Genomic DNA, 13,139 nt, shown 5'->3' on the forward strand with positions numbered 1-13,139 from the left:
CGTCATATCATCTAGCGGAACAATATATCTCTGGATCTCGGATGTGCAGCAGCACAAAGTCCTCTAACAATAAGATAAATAGTGAAAAGAACAAAAAAGAGGTGTGACTTCCTTCTCATGTTCAGCAATCATTGAAAGGAGTAACAGTGCATGATGTAGCAGCAGAAGATCAAGATGAAGCTTTTGGTATCTTGCTCTGATACCATGTGAAATGTGATAGGCAACTTACAACAAGGCAATAATTGATCACAACAATCACTCTCGTGATATCAAGACAACCTTTCTTTCTTTACAATACTCATGCATGCAATGCTAAGATGACCTGTACCAAATATAGGGACATATCGTACACGAAAAGGAGGCAAGCATGCACAAATCACTAAATATGAAAGTTCAGATCTTTATACAGGAGTTTATGCTGCATATATTAGAATACAACCTACATTAATTCCCAACAATGCTTAAGGATCTCTAAGTGAAACCAAGATGTCGGTCTATTTCTTAGCTTGAAACTAGCTCAGCTGATGGATTATGTAAAAACAGAACAAAACTTCCTAGGAAAGTTACAGGGTATGGAATTTCTAACTGACCAACTAAAGGAGAACAATTACAAGTTGACAAGGTACAATAGTGATCATGAAAGTGCATCTGCATTTTACCTCCAGGCACAAGAGGTGACTAAGGTTCTATTCTTCCAGCCAAGATACAATGTGGCGTCTCTTTCTTCAAGTGTATAGTACTCACAGTAACTCTGCAATAAAGTTTTGATGGTGGAATTAACCAAAGAACTCAAAGGGTAAGGCCTAAAACCGGCCATCATGAAGCGTGACCTCCACTTATCAAGAAGCTCGTGTCTTTCTACTCTCTCAGCACCCTCACAAGCAATTATGTTCACTATGTCACGTGCCAAACAGTGCTGCTCAACACTAATACGCTTCTTGTCATCCCTAGGTAGAGTCACATCGATTGATTCGAATATGGCAGTGTAGTAACTCAGAGTCTCCATGAATCTGGGAAAGAAGGGTGCAGTGTTGGTGTTACATTCTTGTTCTACCAGAGTAACCACCTTTGGGGATAAACTTTTAACCAAGCGCAGAAGCATGTCTCTGTGATTGATTGTGCTTACACTCTCATCTGGCATGTGATGAAGTTGGAACGGGAAGTTCACAGCTAATGCTTCATCTGGATGAACCTTGAGCATGTCCACTTCAACATCACATCCAGACATGGCTGCAGCATTGAACTCGAATGGCACATTGCATGACTCCGCAATCCTCAACAGTCTCTGCCCAACTAATTGCAATCCTCCACCTCTGGCATATGCTGATAATGCATCATCAATACCCGTGATGCGTACATGTGGTGGCCCACCTGGCCTTGCAGCAAGAGCATGAATCAAAGTAATCCACTGGCTGCCCTGTGCAATCTGGAAATCAATGATGTGGATCCTATCTTCACCTTTTATTGCTTCGGCTATAGCACCATTTGCACACAAATATCCAAATTTGAAGTAGGGACATATTTCATATATGGTATGCATATAAGTGAGGAGGTCAGATCTTGTTGGCTCCATGCATCTTAGAGATTTGTAGATGGTACTGCCTGATGATGCCAAACTCGCTATTAATCCTTCCAACATGTAAGCGCCTAATCGCTGAATTGGTTCACCTGAAACTGATACCATCTGCTTTAATTTGTTCATGAACCATTCTGCTAACATCAGATTGTCATTGGCAACAGCTTCTGCACATGCAATTAAGACCTCCTTTACACCACCCTTTAGAACCTCCAACATTTGTTTCCATGTCTCCGGTCCAAACATTGCATGGCTATGCATGGCACTTCCAGACTCGTCTTCGTACTCTAAACCAGGCCGAAGCATTGCTCTTTCTAAATCTCTTAGTTTGAGATTCAAATCATTTTCCTCTTCTGTTAAGCAAGAATAGCCCACGATAGAACCATAGGTGTTATCAGGGGAATGATGTAGGACATGCCCAGAATCCTGTTGTGAAACAGGGCTCCCACTCAATGAAAAACTGTTCATGGATGGAGAACTGTAAAGAGATTGTCCTGCAGCACATGATGAAGACTCAAGAGTGCAGTATTGCACTTGAGACATGGAAGTGGGAAAATTCCCTCCTTGAAACTCATCCGAGCACTGTGGACCAGTAGAACCTTGATGCATGTAATATGAAATGGCGTCTTCCATAGACAAAACAGCATGCTGATAATGACCCTGTGAACATCCGTGTATCACAGAAGGCTGGATCGGTGAATAATTAGTCAGGTAGTCTTCACCAGAGACCATGAAGTACTGGGCATTCATGCCACTGATACTATTCTCTGATGTCCACTGAAAATTCATATTTGGGTTGAAATTTGTTGCTCAAAAGATCCAGAAAATATGTGCACCCTTCTTTAGGAGTACTGTGTATGACCTTAATAGACAAGTCCAAATGGAATATCAGTGATTGACCCTGTAGCCACAAGAATACTCGTGATTAGAAACAGCAACAGGTTCTGAGCTCATAGCTTTCATCAGAAGTTGCCTTTTCACATGTTTAACACCGGTTTGCATCATCATAATTATCTGCCATGACAAACAACCTTGTGAGGAACAATTGAAATGTTAAAAGTGGAGAAAGATACTAGCAGCATGCACATCAGTAGAATCATAGTATTTAAAAAATCCCAACAGGATAGTTGTTTCACATGTAACAGAACTATAAACAGTTCATAAATTTGAAACTATTCACGCGGTATTTCTAGAGTAGGCATAGAAAGCATTAATTTATTATTGACCCCAAAATGAGGTGATCAATAATGGAAGGAGTTCCGAGAATTCCAGATCATCATAATTACTCTTCACTTTTGGTTCTTGATATCCATTTAAAGCCAGCATACTGGTTGTAACCAAGGATTGTTACCCATATCGGTTGGGCCCAAATTAAGATTGTATGGTATCATATTGTATAGTATCGCATCATATCATAAAATATCCTAATTTTTAATACATTTTTTTAAAAAATCCAAGAAAATCAAGAAGAAACACAGAAAAAAATAGCAAAAATTTTAAAAAAAAAATTATATCACATGAAACAATGATGAATTACACAAAATACAACAATAAAATCACATATAAAACATTTATGTCTCTATGAGCTGCATAAGACATCATCAAACATCAACTATCTCACAAGAACAATGCAAAATATTAAATATCTTGCAATTAAGAACATACCACAAGACTCGTACTTTCATATTATATAAACAAAAATAATATTAAAACATTTATGTCTCTATGAGCTGCACAAGATAATAGTTGCACTCAATTTTCAATTGGTTTTCACTTATTACTTGAGTGCCCCATTGTCATGTCAGATCATCTTATGTCATCTTTGTTGGAGTGTGGAGCCTGATTTCTATCTTGATAAAAAACTTTAATTTTTGCGAAAATTTTTTAGAGTAACTTTGTAATTTTATTCATAATAAAGATTTTTTACCTTAATATTTTCTTGAGTGAAAAATAGTGAAAATACATTTTTTTTACCTTAACCTACTTCTTTGAGTGAAAAAATGGTGAAAATACACTTCTAATGGCTTCTAGACAAATGGATAAGTTGGCCCTCAAAAAGTATTTAAAGCCCAAAATAAAAAAATAACTTTCGGCCTTTTTAAAGTGCGCTGAAGGTATTCCCTTATGACCTGCTTTGTACAGTTGTATCTAGAGTTTGTTTTGCTTTGGTTAAGTCATTATGTAAATGTTGAGTTACTTGTAACTTTCTCTCGGCCACCCTTGTACTTTGGTTCAGGTTGATCAATACCCTGAAGGGTTAGCCCATAGATCTGAACTGTAATGAGCCTGCGAGTAAAATAGTGAATGAATGTAAATACGTTGAGCTTTCTTTGTTCACACTCGTTGTGATTACCTTCAAGTGAATGTAATTTCTCTCCCTCTCTTCTCTTTCGCTCTCTTGCACTCTTTATACTCAAAGCTTCCGCAATGGCAAGCGAGCGACCGGATAGGCTTGCTGCAGTAAAGAAGGACTGTCACGCCGCACTGACCTGTTGAAGAAATAGGCTTGTGACAAGTGGTACCAGAGCCCATTCTCGAGTTGAGGAAGGAACTCCGGAGTCGGTGTCGAGAGACGCGCCGACAAGCCGCGATTTGTGAGCAAGACATCGTGGTGCCCCAATACAACTTGCGTAGCACCAAAGGTAAGGCAGTCACCGAGACCGAGGAGATGGGTTCACCTCAGGGCCAAAAGCAAATGACCAAGACTGTCAATAGACTGGTGACTGATATGACTTCGCATGATGAAGCAATTTCACGTGCATTGGAGTCGTTCGGAGGACTGGACGACGAGGTAACAAGCATGCGAGAGTAGGTGAACTTGCTGATGGGGCAAGTTACATCGTTGACTACGACAATAATCGTCCTGCAGACTGAAGTAGGGGAGCTTCAGTTGAAGAACTGCATGTTGCAGCAGACAGTGACCCTAAATGGCGAAAATGGCGATAGGCCATCGAAGATAAATGTGTCGAGGCCAGCAAAGTTCAATGGTTCTAGAGACAGCAAGGCTATTGAGAATTTTTTGTTCCAGATGAAAGACTGTCTGGATATTCAGAATGTACATGCCGAGGACCTCAGGGTGAAGGCCGCAGCAACTCTGCTTGACGGAGATGTTATAGCCTGGTAGAGAAGGAAACGTAGCGACATAGAAAGAGGGCATTGTGTCATTGATACTTTTGAAGCCATAAAACTGAGCTACGAAATTACTTTATGTCGCGGAATGTACAACGTCAAGCATATCGGATGGTGTCGGAATTGAAATACACTGGAGCCTTGATAGATTACATCAGAACGTTCCAGAAGCTCATATTAGACGTACCCAATATGCCAGATAAAGACAGACCCAACTGGTTTATTGTGGGACTACAGCCGTGGGCACAGTCCGAAGTGGAAAGGAACAATCCTGAGACTTTGGAAGATGCATATGTGATGGCCGAGCGCTTAGTGGATACTTAGCACAAGACCTTCACTCCATCGATTAAGGTCGAGAAGAAGTTGGACCATGGAGGCAAGAAAGAGGATCGGCGCGACAACAAGGGTGAGGCGTCGACCCAACACCACTTCGGCAAGAAGCAGAATTTCAAGAAGTACAACAACGACAATAAAGGGCGGGTTGTGACTTGTTGGTTCTGTGGCGATAAGCATATCACAAGGCAATGTCCTAAGCACCTCGTGAAGGACGATGGACAAGCCAACGCGGCACAAGCAGAGAGTAGTGATACCGAGGTCGTACAGCCCAGGATAGGGGTCATGCAGACCATAAATACGGTCAGAAGTTGTGCAGTGAAAAGCATACCAGTCAGCAAAGAACTTATGTACTTGGAAGTTATTATGAATGGAAAGTCTACTATGACAATGGTAGACTCCGAGGCCACAATAACTTCGTCTCGCAGGAAGAGGCAGAGCGGTTGGGCTTGAAGCCCGAACCAAAGCAGTAGACCATTAAGACAGTGAACTTTGTGGCCAAGCCTATCCTTGAAGAAGCAAGAGATGTGGCTATCCGAATTGGGAGTTGGGCTGGCAAAGCCAACCTCTTGGTGGTTTTCCTGGACGATTTTTGGATGATTTTGGGTATGGAGTTTCTTCGAAGCCAGAATGTAATGATGCTGTCGAAAATAAACTCATTGACTATCATGGGGTCGAACTCATCGCATACGGTACAGTGCCTCACTCTTGGAGGAAAGACTTCAGTGTTATTTATAATGCAACTGAAGAATGGTGTCAAGTGGAGAGAGCAGACATTCTTAGTTGTTGTGCGCACTGAAGAAGGGAAGGTTGAAGCAACAGTGCCACCGACCCTTGCCCCACTGTTGGCGGAGTTTTAAGAAGTTATGCCCCCGAAACTGCCGAAGCGTCTGCTGCCAAGAAGCGAGGTCAACCACAGGATTGAGTTGACTCCGGGAGCAAAGCCCCCTGCCATGGTCCCTTCTCACATGGGATCGACGAAATCAAAGGAGCTGCGCAGGCAGCTGGACGAGACGTTAGAAGCAGACATCATTCATCTCTCAAAAGCACCCTTTGGCGACCCTGTGCTCTTTCAGGTGAAACATGACGGCTCCAAACGGCTATGTATAGATTATCGTGCATTGAACAAAGTCACGGTGAAGAACAAGTATTTGTTGCCTCTGTTAGCAGACTTGCTCGATCAGTTAAGCAGTGCCCGAGTCTTTTCGAAGCTGGATTGTGATCGGGTTACTGGCAGGTGAGTATTGTAGATGGTGATGAGCCAAAGACAACTTATGTCACTCGCTATGGTGCCTATGAATTTCTGGAGATGTTATTCGGGTTGACGAATGCTCCGGCCACATTCACGACATTGATGAATAAGATTTTTTACCCTTAGACAAGTTTGTGGTAGTTTATCTTAATGACATCATGATCTACAGCAGCAGCATGGAGGATCATGTTGGGCACTTGCGAGCAGTGTTTTAGGTGCTGAAGGAGAATGACCTTTATATCAAGAGAGAAAAGTGTCTCTTTGGATAGGAGGAGATCAGCTTCCTTGGCCACATTGTGATGAGTGGTTTGCTGCGAATAGACGGGTAGAAGATAAGAGCCATTCAGGAATAGAGTCCGCCAACCAAAGTAATAGAGTTGCGGTCATTCCTTGGTTTGGCAAACTACTATCGGCGGTTCATCAAAGGCTACTCCCTTATTATTGTGCCCCTCACGGATTTGCTGAAGAAGAATCGGGTATGGCTCTGGATAGGAGCTTGCCAAGATGCCTTCGATGGCTTGAAGAAAGCCTTGGTGAGGGAACCTGTGCTGCGATTGCCGGACCACACAAGACCCTTTGAAGTCCATACAGATGCTTCGGACTTCGCCATTGGGGAAGTTATCATATAGGAAGGACATTCGATTGCTTACGAGAGTCGGAAGTTAAAGGATGCTAAGAGGCGTTATACTGTGTACGAGAGTGAGATGACGGCCATCGTGCACTGCCTCAGAACATGGCGGCACTACCTTTTGGGTGCCCAGTTCGTTGTCAAGACAGACAATGTCGCCACAAGCTATTTTCAAACGCAGAAGAAGTTGACGCCCAAGCAAGCTCGATGGGAAATGTTTTTGGCTGAGTTCAATTTCGCATTGGAGTATAAGGTGGGGAAGACTAATGTTGTTGCTAACGCCCTTAGTCGAAAGGCGGAACTGGCGGTTGCGCGTGCGAAGCCTTCCGAAGTTCACTTGGAGGGTGCGCTACTGGACCGCATCCGCGAAGGTATGCAACAAGACACAACGGCGCAACACCTTGTCTCTCTTGAGCAAGCGAGAAAGACTCGACGATTTTGGCTACGAGACGGCCTCCTCGTGATAAAAGGGGGGCGTGTCTTCGTGCTGCAATGGGGAATCCTTCACCGCGAATTACTTAAGGAGTGTCATGATACACTATGGGTCGGTCATCCAGGTCAGGAGCGGACCTTAGTACTTCTTGAGCGCGGTTACTATTGACCGCAGATGAGAGACGATGTGGAGGGGCATGTGCGAACATGCCTCGTCTGCCAGCAAGACAAGGGGACCAACCAGAAGACTGTCGGCCTCCTTGAGCCTCTACCTATTCCAGAACGTCCTTGAAAAAGCATTTTCATGGACTTCATTGTTAGTCTGTAGAAGGTAGATGGCTTCAGCTTCATCCTGGTGGTGGTGGATTGTCTCTCTAAATATGTCACCTTCATCCCAGCTTTGAAGGAGTGCCCCGCAAACAAGACTGTTGAGAAATTTATAAAGCATGTTGTGAAGCACTGGGGTGTACCAAGAATCATTGTGAGTGATCGTGATGCTCGGTTCACAAGCAAATTCTGGTGTGAAGTGTTTCAGCTACTCGACTCTGATCTGCTATTTTCAACAAGTTTCCACCCACAAACGGATAGGCAGACAGAGCACATCAACGGACTGTTGGAGCAGTATCTCAGGCACTTTGTTAGTGCCAATCAGAAAGACTAGGTGAAGCCCCTGGACGTGGCCCAATTCTGCTACAATCTTCAGAAGAGTGAGTCTTCTGGCCACAGCCCGTTCGAGATAGCCACGGGGCAGCAACCGCTGACTCCGTATACTCTAGCCGCACAGGAGAAGGGAAGGCCATCCTTTGCCTATCAGTTTGTTCAAGACTGACACAAGCAGACCGAGCTAGCGAAGGCGTTTCTACACAAGGTGGCTAAGAGAATAAAAAAGTGGGTGGACAAGTGTCGTCGCCCTACTGAGTTCCGAGTTGGGGACCAAGTGTTGGTGAAGTTTTATCCTGATCGCACAAGCATCTTCCGTGGACGGTACCGCGAAATGATCAAGAAGTATGAGGGACCATTCACCATCACTAAGAGAGTGGGCAAGCTGGCGTACAAGTTAGACCTGCCCCCGGACTTCAAGGTGCACCCGGTGTTTCACGTGTGCAACCTAAAACCGTTTTATGCAGACGAGAGGGATCCAGAACGTAGCGTGCCACAATGCGCTCCTATCCTACAGAGGGCCCCGGCAACACGAGCCGAGAAGCGTCTCAGCAAGATCCTTCATCACAAAGTCAACTACTTGGGCGAAAGTATTTTGTGCAGTGGGAGGAGACAGCGGAACCGACATGGGAGCCAACATTCCGGATGAAGAGTCGCTATCCAGATAAAGTCAGGGCTTACCATGAAACAGATGGCCCTGAGGGCAGTGCATGATTTGAAGGGGGGAGCATGTTCCCTTATGACCTACTTTGTACAGTAGTGTCTAGAATCTATTTTGCTTTGGTTGAGTCATGATGTAATTGTTGAGTTACTTGTAACTTTCTCCGGGCCACCCTTGTACTTTGGTTCAAGTTGATCAATACCCTGAAGGGTTAGCCCGTAGATCTGAACTTTAATGAGCCTAGGGGCAAAATAGTGAATGAATGTAAATGTGTTGAGCTTTCTTTGTTCACACTTGTTATGATTACCTTTAAGTGATTGCAATTTCTCTCTCTCTTCTCTTTCGCTCTCTTGCACTCTCTATACTCAAAGCTTTCGCAGCGGCGAGCGGCCGGATAGGCTTGCGATGGTAAGGAAGGATCGTCGCGCAGCACTGGCCTGTTGAAGAAATAGGCCCGTGACAGAAGGTGTGTCATACGATATACCTTATATCGTACGATAAGGCATGATACATGGGTGCATCGTATGATACACCTGATACGAGTACGATACACCAAGGTTGTAAGTAGTGTATTGTCACCCGTATCAGTCGGGCCAATAGTAACACTGTATCGTATCGTATCATAAATTTTTAATAAATTTTTTAAAAAAAATCCAAAAAATCAAGAAAAAAAAAGTAGTAAAAAAAAATCATATCACATCAAATAATAATGAATTGCACAAAATACAACCATAAAATCACATACGAAGCATTTATGTCTCTATGAGTTGCATAGGACATCATCAAACATCAACTATCTAATAAGAATAATGCAAAATATTAAATATCTTTCAATTAAGAACATGCCACAAGACTCATACATTCATACTACATAAACAAAAATATTATGACAATAGTTGCACTAGATTTTCAATCGTTTTTCACTCATTACTTGAGTGTCCCATTGCTAAACTGGATCATCTGATGCCATCTTTGTTGGAGTGTGGAGATTTCTACCTTGATATAAATCATTAATTTTTTAGGCAAATTTTTTTTAGAGAGTAGCTTTGTAATTTTACTCATAATAAAGATTTTTTTACCTTAACCAATTTTCTTGAGTGAAAAAATAGTGGAAATGCATTTTTTTATCTTAATCCACTTCTTTGGGTGAAAAATGTACTTCTAATGGCCTATAGACAAATGGAGAAGTTGGCCCTCAAAAGGTATTTAAAACCCAAAATGAAAAAAAATAATTTTTGACCTTTTTAAAATGCACCGAAGGTGCATCGTATGATACACCCTGTATGATACATAACGTATCGTAAACCCCAAAAGTAACGATACAGACAACCTTGCGATACAAACTCGTATTGCAATACAAGTGTGTGTCGTATTACAAAAGCCAAAAGTAACGATATATATCGTACGATACGGTACGATACTTACAACACTGGTTGCAACCATACCAAGGATTCAGTACTATCTTGCATCTCTTTTTTGTCATCCACATAAAACAGTTGATACTTCCAAATAAATCTGTGTAATAGAGGAAATTTATAGTAGTTCTAATTCTGATAACCAGACAAAGCAAAAAATGGTCCATAAATAGCAAGCTGCCACATTGTGCTACTGTTACGTGATAAGTGAAGCCAATTCAGCCTCATTACATGGTGATCCACTTACAGAAGCCACTGATCCCAACTGCTCAATCACCCAATGAAAGGGTATGGAAGATCATTATGGACCATTACAACTACAATAAGTTACTCAGAGGCAACAGCAATAAAATGTTCAGAATCCTCGGGCTCCCTGTTGTAAATATTCATCTGTTGTTCAATGTGTGTCCGTTCACTGTTACAACCAGTAGCTTGATTTTTTTTTCATTCATCATGGTCATGTAAATTTATCATCACAGGGACAAACAAGAATATGGCCAATTAGTTGCTTTGTGACACAATCGACATCTTTTAGCTCAATCATAAAGGTCACAAGATTGATATCAGATCATAATCCAGTTTGATCCCAGTCTGCCTATAAGAATCATAAACAGTGACAGGCACCATCTTCAGAATGATCTTTCTATTAGAGAACTATGATGAGACACAACTCACAGCAATCTGTCAAGCAGGTAGATAGGTGCAGCACTATTCGCTCTTAGTAAAATGAAAAGGGCTTATTATGACATGCAAGTGCAATATCAGCACAGCTTCACATAAGCAACGGAAGATAGGCAAATAGGCCCTTTGCCTCTTTTATACTTTTTCATATAAGCTCCTAAAATGAATAGGCAGCCTACACCAAAACCTTCTTGCTTGCTCTTCAGAACCAAGGACCCCAAAGGAGGCATCATTAGCACTCCAAAAAGCGGAAACATGATTTACATGTAAATCTTTGTTTAAGACATCTTCAAGTGTTGTTTTTTCCTTCCTGCTTAATAACTAATTGCATGGCATCCAACGAACCTACCACAGAAAGCATTTTTCCATATTCTTCTTAACTTACACTAGAAACTATTTCATTCTGGAGCATGTTTTCTATATAGGTCAATTCTGCTTATACTACATAATTGGCAAACCAGAGCATTGGTTAAGACCACTTGGTGAATTAAGTGCAGGACGCATAAATGCAAGTTGTTCAATGTGCAAATGTTTGAAGACTTCAAACAATTCCTTACATGATCCATGCACACACATCCTAGAAAAAGAATCAATATTTGGTAATTTACTTCGGAGGACTACACTCTTTGATTTACGTTTTCACTAACTTGGAATGCTGGATGTATGTTCTGTTATCTCTTAGGGTTCCTTGAATTTCATAAACAATTACTGACCTCCATGATGACAAGCACTTGCAGATTTTCACCTTGGACAAATAAAGTACATGAGGATAAATTAAAAGCGCAATCTAATAGGAATATGGTGTCTATAACCAAGAAACTGTGACTCAGATGCTTGATCCAAAAGACATCAATATATTATTTCTTGAATAGCTGATCTAGACCTTATGAATTATTGCATAAGATCCCTCAACAACACATCTGAAATCTCCAATGCTAACCAATCTCTGAATAAAGCTAAGGCAGTGTTATTACCATCAGCAATGATGGCAAAGGGAATTGAAACCTTAAAATTGTGGAGCATACTTTCTTATGATATTCTTTACCAAATGAAAATTCCAACCGATACAGCAGAACAGCTTTGCAAGCACCTACCAGATTTAGTTACAATTAACAAATAGCTAATTTCATCAATCTGCATGTGAAAAGAAAAGACTTCAATACATGGATATACTGCACAAAGAAAACCAATAAAAAACATCCATCAACATGTGACACACACACACATATTGCCTTCAAGAATCAACAAACTAACAAACAGAATATTAAGTGTTATATGTAGCGATAGTGGCCAATAAGTACAAAAGTTCAATGCTGAAAAATATCAAAATTTTGATTTATAAGAGTTGAGGTAAAATGGAAGTGGGCTATTTGATAAAACAGTAATATTCAAAACAGAAGAATTTGAAGAGGGACATAAAGAAGGATGTAAAGACAAAGCAAAAACACGATAAATTTGCAATCATGGAAATGAGAAAGAAATGGTAAAGGAGAGCCATGACAGAGTTTTTCAAGAAAAAAGCCTCTCTCAAGACAGGCGATTTTTCTGTTACGACGAAGGCCAAAAGATCACTCATATTTGGAGGCATAAAGCAAGAAAGGAATGGTAGCAAACATCCCTGAAGCTCCATCTCTCCTACCAAATATTGACTAGTACACAGGTAAAATAGAACAAATTAGCAAACATGGTTCCAAGGAATGGAGCAAAAAGCTGTCCAAACTCAGAGTTCTCATTAGATATGTTATATATCTATCATGAATTCCACTGCATATGAATCAAACATCACCTATAAAGAACTACATAAATTTAACACACTCACCAAACACAGCTTCCACACAGACGCGTGTCATGTATGCATACAACTATAAGCTACAAGACCAAAGAATGCAAAATTGAGCAAGGGGAAAGAGAAAAGATCATGTTTGCAGACCTTGGGGACAAGAAGAACTGAATTGTGAGGTAGAGAAAACAGTAATGAATGTTGGTGCTCAGTGAATCATTGAATCAACCATGTGGGGGGACTTAAAAAGAGAACAATCACTGACCACTGAAACCAAAGGGTGGGCTTTAGTTTAAGGACAGAAACCGAGTGGGGAAGATGCAAACTGCCTTACCAGAGGCCAGTAACACATTTAATGCACTGGGAATTTGGGCAATTCAACTGTGGGGCAGCCAGACAGCAGGAAACTACAAAAGTCCACAACCAACCATCTCTACGAGACTTCAACCCCTGGTTTTGGCATGCTTGCCAAAATACCCATATGTTTTTTATACCATTTCAAGTCTACCATTCAATTACTCAAATGTCAAAATCACGGAAACAGAAAAATGGGTATTTCATATTCCCACACTTCGGCCTCAAAGGGGTTTGA

At 41.4% G+C, this 13,139-nt stretch overlaps 1 pseudogene across 1 annotated transcript; it reads right to left on the reverse strand.

Annotated features, from left to right (window-relative positions):
- Positions 1-347: 347 nt before the first annotated feature.
- Positions 348-12,833, reverse strand: LOC149848181 (scarecrow-like protein 21 pseudogene; annotated as a pseudogene). Its single transcript, XR_016432645.1, has 2 exons — positions 12,698-12,833; positions 348-2,590 (listed from the first exon to the last, which is right to left on the reverse strand). The product of XR_016432645.1 is annotated as a scarecrow-like protein 21 pseudogene (transcript).
- Positions 12,834-13,139: the final 306 nt, after the last annotated feature.

Source organism: Nuphar pumila, chromosome 1 (genome assembly GCF_984573655.1).
Source record: "Nuphar pumila chromosome 1, dmNupPumi1.hap1.1, whole genome shotgun sequence".
In the NCBI taxonomy this organism is placed as follows: Eukaryota; Viridiplantae; Streptophyta; class Magnoliopsida; order Nymphaeales; family Nymphaeaceae; genus Nuphar; species Nuphar pumila.